The sequence below is a fragment of the Desmodus rotundus genome, chromosome 10, assembly GCF_022682495.2.
Source record: "Desmodus rotundus isolate HL8 chromosome 10, HLdesRot8A.1, whole genome shotgun sequence".
Taxonomy (NCBI): domain Eukaryota; kingdom Metazoa; phylum Chordata; class Mammalia; order Chiroptera; family Phyllostomidae; genus Desmodus; species Desmodus rotundus.
In genome coordinates this window covers 66,379,388-66,393,484 of record NC_071396.1, presented here as the reverse complement: position 1 = coordinate 66,393,484, position 14,097 = coordinate 66,379,388, and the positions used below count along the sequence as shown (strand labels likewise).

At 34.9% G+C, this 14,097-nt stretch overlaps 1 protein-coding gene and 1 pseudogene across 10 annotated transcripts in view; one reads left to right on the top strand and one right to left on the bottom strand.

Moving 5' to 3' along the window:
* ANKRD12 (ankyrin repeat domain 12) overlaps window positions 1-14,097 on the top strand; it is a 139,972-nt gene that overhangs the window by 1,914 nt on the left and 123,961 nt on the right. Inside the window, exon 2 of one of the 10 annotated variants that reach the window (XM_045187701.2) lies at window positions 10,048-10,081. The exons of the other annotated variants lie outside the window; for them this stretch is intronic. The gene's annotated coding sequence lies outside the window, so the exon portion shown is untranslated. The remainder of the gene's footprint in view (window positions 1-10,047; window positions 10,082-14,097) is intronic. 10 annotated transcript variants of the gene reach the window in all.
* On the bottom strand, window positions 10,091-13,042 carry LOC112322613 (ATP synthase F(0) complex subunit B1, mitochondrial pseudogene; annotated as a pseudogene).

Sequence of the window (14,097 nt, the reverse complement as noted above, 5' to 3'; positions counted from 1 at the left end):
CTCTGTGGTTTCCATAATTGTTGCTAGAATGGTTTTATGAACAAGTAGAGCTGGGGAAGTGTAAAACTCTTGGGTGTATATTTCATGAAGAATATTTGAAGAAGAGTAGAGAGAACATATTCAGATAAGGAAAGAACTTAGGTGAATATATGTTGTGTGATCTCTGCTTTTAGTTCTTTACGATCAGAAAGAGGTCAAAAGGTTTTGGGGAGGGGGGAGTGGGATGAGTGCCTAACCAGTATAGTGAATTCAAAAGGACAACATTGTTTATTAAGATACTTTCATGCTACTTTTTCCCCTATAGAATTGGTTGAAAATGTGACTAATTATAGGAGGTAGATTGGAGAAATGGTAGTTGGTAAGGATATTTGAAAAACACTTCATTGGAAAAGAGGCTTTTATTCTAAAGAACAAGAAGAATAATAGTAAAAAACATTAAACTTCTTGGCATAAGTTGATAGCAGTTAAATTTTCTTTAAACTGTTCTTATGTTTTAAGAGCATCATTTCAGTCTAAAAAGAGAATGATTAGTGGGATTAATTATTTCTGTCATAGTCCGTGAGAGGCTTAGACTGCTTTCTGTATATAAACTTGATAATACTGAAGGAGCATCTATGAAAGGCATGGAGAATTTGTCCAGTAATTGTAGTAGGTTTCTTAAGAGCTGTTGACACTCCTTTCTGACTTGGAACTTGTTGCTAAAACTAACACCAACATGTATTTGTAAAATGCCTTAGAGTACAGTCTTTGGGATTTATCTTTAGCACTGGCAGGGACCTCAAATTATCTAATCCGTTACCCTCATTTTACAGATGTGAAAATAAAGGCCTAGTAAGGTGAAATGACTTAATGATGTCAGCACAACTAGTTAAAATACTCTAGTTTGGGGCTAGAGATTTCTTGCTGTGTAGATGCTAATTTGCCTCGTTCTTTAAGAAGTAGTGGAAAGAACATTAAAATGTAAGTGGAAGCTCTGGGTTAGAATTCTTGACTTGTCACTCCCTAACTGTGGTTTTAACAAATCACTTTAACTTTCAGAACCTTGCCTTTTTAATCTTAAAAAAAAAAAAAAAAAATTACCCTACATAATTTACAGGGACATTGGAAGGAACAAATGGATTACATATGGACAGCTCATTGTATACCTGTAAACTTTTATACTTACAAAAAGTGGTGATATTATTTTAATCCTCATCCAAGGATATGTTTATTGATTTTAGAGAGAGAAAGTGGTTGGGGGGGTTGGTAGAGAGAAGCATCAACCTGAGAGAGAAACATCAAATGGTTGCCTCCTATAACTCTCCAACCCACAACCTTTTGCTGTACAGATGCTACAACAAACTGAGCCACCCAGCCAGGGCAAGTGTAATATTGTTTTTAAAATGAATACAGTTCTTTCTTTGTAAAAAGATGTCAATATCCCTTGGTTTTTGCTTATGCTTAGCCTTAGCTTTGTTTTCAGCACCTGGTGTTTTATAGATTATAATTCCCTGTAGATATATTTTCTGATCCCCACTTAGTTCTAATCTTAGTAAAGCCTCTTATGGAACATTTTAAAAATTGCAGTTGTTAGAGCCTGACTTCCTCTGGAGAGAATATGAAGTTTCTTCATATAGCATTTGAAAACATTCTCCTATACACTCATGCATGCATAATCCATTTAGCAATGGTTTTTTAAAAAGTAATAGTGAAAGTGTCTTAGTTGCAGTGTTATTTTGTCTGTTACTAGTTTCCAGATACGGCAGTCACAGGAGATAATTTTCCTTTATAAACTTAGCTTTGAATAGTTCATGTTAAGGTTATCTTGTAGATCTAAAATACATAGAAATATTAAGACAGTTTTTGTTTATTGGCTTATACTGTTAATTTTAAAGACCTTTTCTAGTGCTTTAAATTGATAATACTGGAAACCATATGTCAATATTTTAGTATTACACAGATTATTTGTAACTTGAAGCTAAAGTTTATGATAAACATGTTGAGCATTTAGAATATCTGTGTAATATATCTGTGTTCAAAGTTTAAGTGAAATATTACAGGTAATGTTTATAACATTGTAAAATAGATACTATTATTATTCTAAGATACGGCTAAGGAAAATGAGGCTTTGGACATATTTATGTGATGTGTAGATACTCACAGACCTAAAAAAGTGACAGATTCTGTTCGCTATTCCTAGTCACTTCTCTGTGTTCTGCCTCTTAAGAGTTAGCTGATTTTGAAAAGGTTAAGTCAGTGTTCCTTAAATTTCGTAGTTCATGGGAATCAGCTATTCTACCTTATACTTTCTTGGTCAAGAAATCAAAAAGAAAAGAAAAACCAATACCTTACTAGAATTGTGGAAGATAGCCCAGCAAGCCTATGAGATTACAATATGGTTGTTCTTGGGTTGTTTTTTTTTTATGTGAGTTGTCAGAAGCAAATTATTCTCAACATCTGCTGAAGGACTACAGTTAACATTACAAGAGGCTGTTCCAGCAGACTTCACTTTGATATTGATATCATTGTTCTAAAGAAACATACTTTAATTACAGTGACTAAAGAGAGAGATAACTCATCAAACTCATTTAAGACTTTTATGAAGGAATAGATACTGCAATAATAAACTTGAGTTTTTCCAGATTAGAAGATAGCATCTAAGACTACATTTTTTGATTATTGAGCCCTTCCAAAATTTTAAGAAATTCAAACTTAAGTTTTTAGAAAATTAAGTTTAAACACAGAAATGCTTCCAAATAGACATAAGTAAAAGAGGTAAATTATGAAGCCACAAGTTATGGGGTAGAAATCATTTACTTTTCTTTGGCATTTAAAAATTTTGTCATCTTTGGCCAGTCTTTTTAACATTTGTTTATTATTTCAAAATATGTAATTACTTTTCTGGTTATCAGTTTGTATTTGGGCCATAATTGGGGAAAATATCACAGATATTATTGATAAATACTACCATATTGTTTGAAAGAATTGTGAGAGCTTTGTAGCTTCTTAGATTTTAGTTTGTTCTTCCTCCTACATAGGAGTTTTTTTGATTTTTTAACTTCTAATAGAAAACAGAAACTATGCATGTGTGGCTCTTTTCCTAGAATTAGCTATATTGACTCAGGATAAGATGTTAGCCCTTGCTGATGTGACTCAGTGGATTGAGTGCTGGCCTGGGTACCTGAAGGGTCGCATGTTTGATTCCCTGTCAGAGCACATGCCTGGGTTCCAGGCCAGATCCCCAGTTAGGGGTGGTGAGATGTATCTCTCACACATCCATGTTTCTTTCCCTCTCTTTTTCCCTCCCTTCTCTTCTCTCTAAAAATAAATAAATAAAATCTTTAAAAATATTTAAAAGAAAAAGACAAGAACAAGATAGTAGTATATTAAAAATTACAGTGCTTCGTAGTTCATGAAGTACTTTGTACATCTGATTTCTTTGAATTTCTCAGCTATTCTGAGATCAAATCTGATGTTATTGAACCATGGATAAGATACAGGTTAAAATTCTCTGGAGTAATGCTAGACTTTTGAAATTCAGTCTTGAAAGAAGTATTTGCAGATCTAAAAGAAGAGGAAAGAAACACATGTACTTTTATTCTTTATTCCACTAAAGCCACATTGTACTCCATTTTCTTTTCTATTCTGCTTCTGAAACTTAAGCAGGGTAGAAGTAAACACTAAAACCATTCTTTACATGATATTACTAAATAGTGGTGAAGATTAATAATGTTAAAGACAGAAGAGAAAATTAAAATTTTACAGAATGTTTTATACCATAATTTGCACAAAAATATTACAACTAGGTGTAAAGCCTTAGCGTGTATTTTGAAGTTCTATTCTAAAGTTTTGCAACCTCCAAGTTAAAGTAAGTCTTCATTACCAGAATTTAATTTTAACTATTTGGAAGTTACTTGGTGATTAAGAAAAGGGACTTTTATTGAGCTTCTTTTCTCTAGGTACTGTTAGATACTTTTATATGTGTTATTTTACTATGATAATTATTTTCATAACTAGGTATCTTGCATATCTAGTTACAAAAATATTTCAAAAAGTTGTCAGTGTTATATCTCCAACTGTAGATATGATTACACAAGAACTAACTTGGAATTTTTAAGTGTTATATAAATGTAAGTATTATTTGAGAGAAATATTTTCTTAAGATCAACCCAATTTATCAATAGATTTATAGTTTAGTTGATCACCCAATAGTGGTAATTCAACCCTCAGAAATTATCTCTGTCTTCCAGGACTCATAAAAACGTGCCAAAAATGAAGATGAGTATTCTCTTTAAGCTGCCGTTGAACAGGAAAATAATACTTCTTTATCAAGTTTCTGTTTATCTTCTTGTTATTGAAAGTGAACAGGAATATTTGACAGCAAACTGGCTTACTCATTCTTCCTTTCCTTTGTTTTTACCTCTTTGTGACTCCTTCCTCTTTAGTTGCTAGTGCTCTCATTTTGCAAATACTCAATGAAAATAAATTCATACCTATTTATTGTTGGTTAACAATTTAAATTTGTTATTAAATTTAAATTATATTACTTTTGTTTTACATGTTAAGGCTTTTATCTTTTGGTATGAATGTGGGTCATTAGCTAATACATGGGGGAAGTAATTATTTGCACTTTTTGTTCTGTGAATTGACACTTGATATCCTTTGACCATTTTTCTTAGTTTCTTACTCAAAATTTCTAAACGTAGCAATCAAGAATTTAAACAATTTTTAAAACATTTTTATTAGGGTTTTTAAATTATAAAGTTAATATATGTTTACTGTTAAAATTAAAATTATAAAAGGGTTCTACTTCTACCTCCTCTTTTGGATATTTTTGTGTGTGGGGGACAGAAAAAGCAGGTTCTGTGGAAAGTAACTGCACAGGGTGACCTTGTGAAGTTTATTTCCATTTTACAGAAGAGATTCAACTTTAAAATGATGACTGTATTGCCTACTTAACAAACTATACATTCGAAGGGGTTGTTGATAGTAATAGAAAAGGGCAGGGTAAAATTATTGATTACTTTTGAGCATTTGGAGAGAAGAATAATTTATTTGTATTATGGATTTTTACAAAGAGTGAAAACTCTTGAATGACCCAGTCTGGCATTGTGATAGATTATCTCTGGATGTTAAATTTGAAACTAATTGGAATTTTTATCTTTTTACTTCTGAATTTCAAGTTTTGCCATAGGGGATAAGTATTATGAATATAATAAAGAAGATCTTAAACATTGCATAGTTAGTTAACAAATTTTGAATGCTTCTATGAACAGCACTCCATTTAGCATTTTTGAGACAGGCGTTTGGAACAATATAAGTAAAGACAGTGTTATAGACTGTCTTTTTAGATGTTTCAGCTCAGTGAACAAAACATAGACATGTGAAATAAGACAACAGTATTATTCTTTAATTGTTCAGATTTCTAGTTGGTTTGGAAAGGAACATGGAAAGCCGTGCAAGGACATGGATCATGTCTGTTTTGTTCACTGTTGCACCCCAATTCCATCACACTGTAAAAGGTCTGTGTATATTTATTGAATGACCGAGAATGTCAATGACAGGAGAATGGTCTGACTGGCATAAAAAGGATGAACTTGGGAGTAAGGGAGAAAAGATGGGTAGCAGATGAGAAAGGCTATGATTATTAGGATAAGGGGCTTAATAAATATGATTTTCCAAAATGGGGAGTTATGTAACACTATTTTTTAAAGAAAATAATTCGAGATGTTGTATGGAATTCAGTTAGGAGGCAAGGAGATCAGTGAAAAGGTTCTTAGGTTTTAAAGTGTATTATCTGAAGAAGATATTATCTCTTGTATGGAACATCATAATTTAGCAGAAAGATAATCACTTAAAGATCCATAATTAGGGAGAGATTCTGTAAACACTGAAATTATATCACAGATTCCTTAGTAAATCTATATTCAGGAGAAAGGACCTATAGCTTTCAGTCTCTGAAACAGGTCTGTCCAAAAAAGACTAAGAATCAGTGACTTGGAAATTTAATTTCAATTTTTGATGTAGAACTATTCCATTCTTAAACAGTCCCAAACTTAGGCTTTTAGGCATTATTTTTTATACTATATTTCCTTTTATAGATAAAGCTGTTTAATATTGGTCCTATCACTGGGATTTACCTCTTTTTTTTCCAGTTCATAACATTCGTGTGATTATATATTAGGATGTGTTTCATTTTAAAATAAAACCAAATAACGCTCATATTCTTTCCCATTGGGGTTGGAAATTTCATAGCACCACCCTTTTCTTGTTACTTTTTCACAGCTATTAGAATACAGTGAATTAACTCTGTGCTGGTCCCTTATTACCATATTTCTCTTTATTCTCCTCAGCTTTCTTTGGCAAGAAACAGTTTATAATTCTAAATTGCCCTGGCTCAAAGAGCTACTGGATGTACATACTGCTACCTTCAGCAAGTTTAGAGTGGGTTTTCTTTTAAATGCCCTGATAATTGCAGTTATCCTGAATTCTTGTGTACACTATAGTAAGTAGGTTTATGTTGGAAAGTGAGTGGGATACTGAAAAAGTAAGGTAGCAGATCAGGACTTAAATAAAGCCCAAACAATTCAACTCTGGTGTGGAGTCATGTGGAAGCCACAATTTGGGTTATAATTGAAATTAGTGTTATAACCAACACTATTGTTGGGTCTGGGTGGAAATGGTATGGTATGGTATGCAGATTAGAAATAATACATCAGCATTGCTCTGTCATAGGGGAATGATTTCAGCTACCTATAACTTCATTAAAAGTTTGGGTGTAGATAAAGGTGGTTTTTAGGAACATGGACTTATATTGCAAAAGCAGTAATTATGATAAACTAACTACTCTGGCTTTTTATATTGTGACCTTTATCCCAAATCTCTTATGTTTACATGTGCCAGAATTAAAACTACGCCCAATTATGTAAGCAATTAAAACTCCTTTCCATCCTGATGATGAGTGGGGTGACAGAAGTCACAGCCAGATTACCCTCACATCCTAAAAGTCCTTTCCTTTCATCTAAGGCTAAACCATGTGCCGGTCATTTTTTAATGAAAAGAGTAAAAGTGAGGTAGGGCATTATTTGACATTAAATTGTGAATAGTACTTAGAATGGCACCTGAGGTATATGTTGAAAAGATCAGCTGCTTGTCTTTTGAGGGCAGGAAAGAAGGCAAAGTTACAGTATCAAAACCTTTTTATTTTGAAATACTTCACGTAATTTAAAAGGTATAGAAAACAGCAAAATGAGTACCTGGGTACCTATCACCAGTTAAGAATTAAACATTACAAATTCAGCCCTGGCTGGTGTTGGCTTGGTTAGTCGGAGTGTCGTCCCTTGGACTGAAAGTTTTGCGGGTTTGATTCCTGTGAGTTCTGTCCTGGGTCTGGACGTGTATGAGAGCCAATGTGTCTGTCTCTCTTTCTCTAGGTGAAAAAATGTCCTCCCCAGAGGATAAAAAAATTACAGATTCAACTGAAACCCCCTATATTCTTTTCCTTGATCCATTTCCTAACTCCCCCAGGGGAATTCCTGTCTTCTTCTCTTTGCATACTTTTTCCCAACAGTGGCTTTTCCCTTTCTCTAGACCTCTGTAAATTTGTTTCTTTCTTCAAAGTTTACTTCAATGATGTTTTCATTTTAACTTTGTATATTGTATATAACAATAAGAGCAGTCTGACTTAGGGGAAGTTGAAAATACGATTGTATATATGAGGTGGAAATCTACTTCGGTATCCAGGCAAAGGAAAGTCACACTTAAACTGCATACTGCAGAACAGAATCGATGTAGTATAGATGTAAGAGTAACCTAATGAAATAATTATTTTAGGAAAATTAGTCTGGTAGCAGCATTGTGTGGAGCAGTGGGTCTAAAAGGAAGTGGAGAAATGCTGACTCATTTTGACTGATCCTTTCTCCTGATTAACCTGTGTTAGTGAGATTTTTACTTGGTCTCCATACACTTTGTCATTTTGAAAGAAGAGAAAGGACCTGGTGGCAGAATACTTAATTATTGTGTTTCTAGTTTTCAGGATTTGGGAGATTGCTCCTAACCCCTTTTACAATCTGTTGACTGCTAAGTGCATATGTAGTAGATCTTAGATTTCTGCCTTCAGGATTGGTAATTTTTTCACCTTCCAACGCCAGAGGTGCCAAGTAAAGCTGCCTACCCATTTTCTCTGAGCTGTTGCAGCCCTCTACTGGTCTATGGAAGATGCACAGTGTAGAACCTCGTAGAACTAGGAGGAAATCAGTAAACTCAACAACTTGTTTTTAGAATCTTAGAACCTTAGAAGACATGTCAACTGTTCCAACTGCAGATGAATATATGTGCATCTTAACAATTCTGGAAATAAATGTAGGTATTAATATGGGTATATATTAAATACACAGGGCAAATAGATCGCTGTAAACACAATTGCCTGTATTAATTTCTTTTAAAACTCTAAATGTATTGTTAGAATGTGGTCTTTTATGTTCCAGTTGTTTGACAATGTCAAAAAATTCTTTTGACCACTAATCTCTTTGTTAACATTAACTAATGAAGTAATGAGAATTTTATTTTTTAAAAATTGGAGGTATTGTTTAGTTATTACTACTAGAAGATAAATACAGCAATTAAATGCTAATTGCTTCTTTTAAGTGATTTTCAAAGCATTTTTCTTTTCTTTTTTTTTTTTTTTTTGCTGGAGCCAGAAACTTGGGTGTTATTCTAGCCTCCTTGCTTATTTGCTACTATTTCTCTCTACCTTGCAGTCTGGTCATTATACTTTGCGTGGTCTCTTTCTCTCTCATCTACTGGTAATTCCTCTTTAGTTGCTTTTCAAAGTTTCAGCAAGGGTTTCAGCAAAGTTTCTACTTGAATTATGTTACTACTATTTTTTTTTAAAGCTTTGCTTTTTTTTCCATAAAGGTCAAACACCACCATGACAAGGTGCTCCATGTTGTTACTTTTGTGAGCCTCATTTTCTACTGCACTGGTTTTCAATTTCTGCTATCCCCTCAGTGTGGCCTGCTTTCTTGTGGGGTTTGTGTATTCACACCTGTGCTCATGCTTTTTCTTCTGCAGCCTCATCTATATCTGTTCCATCTATGTCTGCCTGCCTCACAGTCATCCTTAAGACTCTGTTTCAGTATTAACCTCTTCTTGAAATGCTCCAACTGTAGCCCTGATATACAGCATCCAAATTGGGTGATCCCTTTGTGCTAGTACTATCATATTTCTGTAGCATTTATTATTCCATGTAGTAATTAACTTGTCCTTTGCCACTTAAAAACTAAATTCCCTTTAGTCCAGAATTGTGTCCTGTTTATCTTTAGTTCTGTTGCTTGGCATATAAATGCTTAGTAAATGTTAAATGGTTGAATAATTACATGAGCAAACTGGAGTATGATAGCTAAAGGAAATACCCAATATTAAATATTTTAACAATTCATTTTTTTTGAGGTTAGGAGAATCAGTTCTTCTAGATCAATGCTTATTTGATAATATATCTATATTAAGGAAAGAGAGGATGAGATAAAGAATTGTGAATTTTAGAGCTGGAATGAACCTCATTTTAAAAATGAAGAAACTGAAACCTAAAGAGTTTATTAGAAAGAGTTATAAGAACACAGGTGTTCTAGTTCATTTTTTACTTTCCTGAATTCCTCCTAATATATTTTGCCTTAGACTTGGCTAGGTTTATTAGATATTGGTTGTTTATATTTCAAGCAGTTGAGCTATTTAACTATTACTCTATGTTATTATCATAGCTTTACCTTTGTGGAATTTTGAAGGTGATATGCTTATATAACCAAACCAAGTTGACCATTTATAGTGTGTTTACTTTGTATAGTCTTCTGAATTATCTGCCATGCTCAGATTTCTAAAATGTCTTTTAGCAACCCCAACCCAGAGTGCAGCCTGTCTTTATTGTATTGAGCTTCTGTACTGAATATTTGCTTCCTTTATTCTGGTGGCTGGGTTTAGAAACATAAAACACCTTTTTACCTCTTTTGCTTTACCTCTGTCTGAAGCAGTTTCTCACCTGCCATCTTATTATTCTTTCCCCTTGGCTTCTAGCTAAAGAATTGTAGTCCTCCAGAACAAATCAAGTGTAAGTCAACCTATTATTTTTAACTTTTTATTTGAAGATTATACAATGCATGTTAGTTATAAAAGTTAATATAGGATTGTATAAAATAAACTAAGTATTCTTTAAGAATGTTTAAGGACATTGTTGAGGACAGTTTATTTTAAAGGATGTGGATGTTTGTCTTCATCCTTGGCATGCTGTTGGTTAAATTTGTGATTTTATGATACTATTGCGTTGGCCAACAATTTCATGGTTTGTTTTTTTTTCTATAAGATGGTTCTAGTGGTGCTTAGTTGTTTTTAACTTCATTCAAACCCATTTTATTAGATTGTATTGTGATAGCTGTCATATCAATATGCATTTTTAAAAACTTACTAAAATTGGTGAATTTTTGTGCAGCCATTTTAATATTGAAGATGGAAGAAAATATGCAACATTTTTGCACATTATTCTTTATTATTTCAAGACAAGTAAAAACAGTACTGAAATGCAAAAGAAGATTTATGCAGTGTATAGAGAAGGTGCTGTGACTGTCAAAAATGGTTTGCAAAGTTTTGTACTGGCCATTTCTCATGGAATGATGATCAGTGGTCAGGTAGAACAATTGAAGTTGATGGCGATCAAATCCAGATATTGAGAACAATCAACATTACATCATGCAAGAGATAGCTGGCATCCTCAAAATACCCAACTCAGTGAAGTTATTAGTGAAAATGAAACGTGTGTCTTTCATTTTACAGAAAAAACTAAATGGACTTTTTGGCCAACCTAATAATTCCTTGGTATGGAATTACAACCATCATATTCTTATGTGAAAATGTTACAGAATTGCTGCCAGAAAACATTGTGGTGTGATGCGGACACTGGCCTGCAGTGTCTGCGGTGTTGTGGCTGAAATGAGACAAATTCATACTGACCGAGTCCTGTGGAGGAAAAGGAATGGCACGGCCACTCCCTCTAGGGGAAAGCGCCCCCACCCTTGCCTTGATACGCTTTTATTTCTTTTCTGGGCACATTACATTGAGGATGGTCTTCATTTACTATGCACAGGTTTGCTTTAGGTGGTTACCTTTTACAGAAAACAAAGAGAATGTTGCTAATTACATCAAGAAAGAAGGATATTTGCAAATGTAAAGGGAAAAGTGGTTGAACTGGTTACACTCATCCTTGGAAGGTTTAGCATAGATTTTAGGAAGTTACTTTAAAGATACGCAGTAAACAGTTAGCTGCCTGAATATTTCTTGAGTTTATTTTGTGTCCTACCATGTGGTCTATCTTTGTAAATGTTCCATATGCATTTGAAAAGAATGTGCATTTTGCTTCTTTGGGATGAAAGGTTCTATATATATAAGATAAGTCCATTTGATCTAGGACATTGTTCAATGCCATGCTATCTTTGTTGATACTTTGTTTGGAAGAACTATTCCATTTTTGACAATGGGGTGTTAAAATCCCCTAGGATAAGTGTATTGCTGTCTATATCTTTCTTGAAGTCCTCCAAGATTCTCCCTTCTTGGGGTGCTCCTATGTTGGGTGCACATATGTTCATAATGTTTATGTGTTCTTGATGGAGTCTTTCCTTGAGTATTATGAAGTGTCCTTCTGTGTCTCTTTTTATGGCCTTTGTTTTGAAGTATGTTTTGTGTGTTATAAGTATTGCTAGAGTGGCTTTTTTTCCTGTCCATTTGCTTGGAATATTTTTTTTTTCTTTGTTCAACTGTCAGTGTATTGTAAGATGATAGAATTAATTACAAATTTAAATGATAACTCAGTAGTCTTTCATCAGGCACGAAATGTTACTAAAAGCACACTGCTAATTCAGAAGTGTTCATCGGACAATTCAAAATGCGGAGCAAGAAGGACAAGAAACATCTCCCTGGCCAACAGACTGTTTTAATTCTGCCATTGGATGGAACTCGTGCTTTTCATTTTTAAGTGAGGTTGCCTTGACTCCAGTAGAAGGTGACACAGAAAGCTTTTGTCACAGCCTGGCTTCCACTCAGTCAAGTGTTTCTAGCTGTCTCAATCTAGATCAATTCATTTACATAACTGGCTGTGCTTGGGCCTTCTTTGCAAGCAGCTTTAGATCTGCAACGCACTTGGCCATTGTCTCTTTTCCTGCTGTGCGGAGATGCTCTGCACCACGGGCTTGTCCACCCAATTTATCATGTGCTTATGCTCCTTCTGATGCATCATATTGTGCACTGAGATGTGATAGTCCTGGTGATTTTTTACTTCCTTGTATACTGTATGAAGCCGTTCCTGGGAAGTGACCTCCAAGGCCATGGCAGTGTTATTCCTCTGGACATCAAAAAGGTAATGGCACTTTTGAACCAGTGCCTGCTGGGACTTCTCCAGATCAATTGCATCCTGGATGCCTTTGATGGAAGCCTGCTCTGCTGCTTCTGGTTGGGCAGTTTTTTGCTCATTAAGTTTATCAGCAAACTTCCCAATAGAGGTGCTGTATTTTTTAAACATAAAGACAAGCATCCCTATGGTTGATATGGCAGAAATGGTCTCTGGAGTGACCATGTATATTTCTTTGGACAGGAAGTATAGGATAAGCCCAGTTCTGAGCACATAGGGTCTTGTTACACTGGTTTTAGGATAAAGGAACTGGAAGAATTCCTCAGGGATCAGCCTGTAACAAACTTTTTTTTCGTTAGTTCGTTCCTATTTCTCCCTTGCTGCCTTTAAGATTCTCTCTTTATATTTGAATTTTGCCAATTTATTTATGTGTCTTGGAGTGGGCCTCTTTGAATTTGTCTTGATTGGGACTCTTTGTGCTTCCTGGATTTGTGTGACTTTTTCTCTCATCACATTAGGGAAGTTTTCCATTATTAATTTTTCTATCAGGTCTAAAAACACGTTTTCTATCCCTGGCTTTTCTTCTTCTCCTTCTGGTATCACTATGATACAGATATTACTATGTTTTATGTTGTCCTGCAGTTCCCTTAACCCCTCTTCATTCTTTTTCCCCATTTCTTGCTCTTTCTGGGAGTTTTTTTCTACCTTGTCTTCCTGCTCACTGATTTGATCCTCTGCTTCATTGAGCCTGCTTTTAATTTCTTCTTCTGTGTTCTTCAGTTCAGAAATTGTATTCTTCATTTCCTCTTGGCCATTGTTGATAGTTTCTGTGTCCTTTTTCATGTTGATATAGTTTGCAGTAAGTTCCCCGTAGCTTCGCTGTAGTTTATGGTAATTCTCAGTGAGCTCATTGAGCTTCCTTATAACCATTGTTTTGAACTCAATATGAAACAGAGGCTTGCCTCTGTTTTGTTCAGTATTCTTTCTGAGGATTCCTCCTTTCCTTTTGTTTGGGAGTTGTTTCTTTATCTTCCCGTTATTTGTGAGTCTTCTTGTTTGTCTCTGCTTCTTAAAATGATCTGATTTGACTCCCTGAGCTTGTTGAGGTGTGAGTTTCTATGGTAGGAGACCTGTGAGATTCAGTGGTGCAGTCCCCTTGATCTCCTGAACTAGATGCTCTTGGGATGCCTTTTATGCCGTTTATGTTGTCTCTCTGGATATAATTGGATTTGATTGTTGTTGGGTTGTTCTTTGGTAGGTCCTTCCCTCAACTGGTTGACTGAAGGTCACTCTGCCCATCACATCTTGTATGCTGTTGTGCAGGTGCAGTCAGGTTTTGCTGAATATGATTCTTCTGTGTGTCCTCTCTTGCTATTATTCAGTTGTTTGTTCCAGGTGATTTCTCCTCAATTTACTTTTAATGCCAGATTGGTCCTGGGAGGAGGTTAGTATGGCTTCCATTCACTCCTCTGCTGTCTTGCCTCTCCCAACATGGTTTTGATCTTGTTGCGATTTTTCTGTGACTTCACTGCACCTTTTTTGTGGGTAGAGAACCAGGTGACTTCAATTGGGACAATGACTAAGCCTTCATTTCCAGATCATAGTGGTAGACCCACAATTCATCTCCAGTTATGATCTCTGAGGAAATCTGGTTCATTGGTAGCAGTTTGAATCTCATTAGCAACAGCAGCATGATGTTCCTTCTGCTGTGGTAGCAGAAGCCAGGGAAT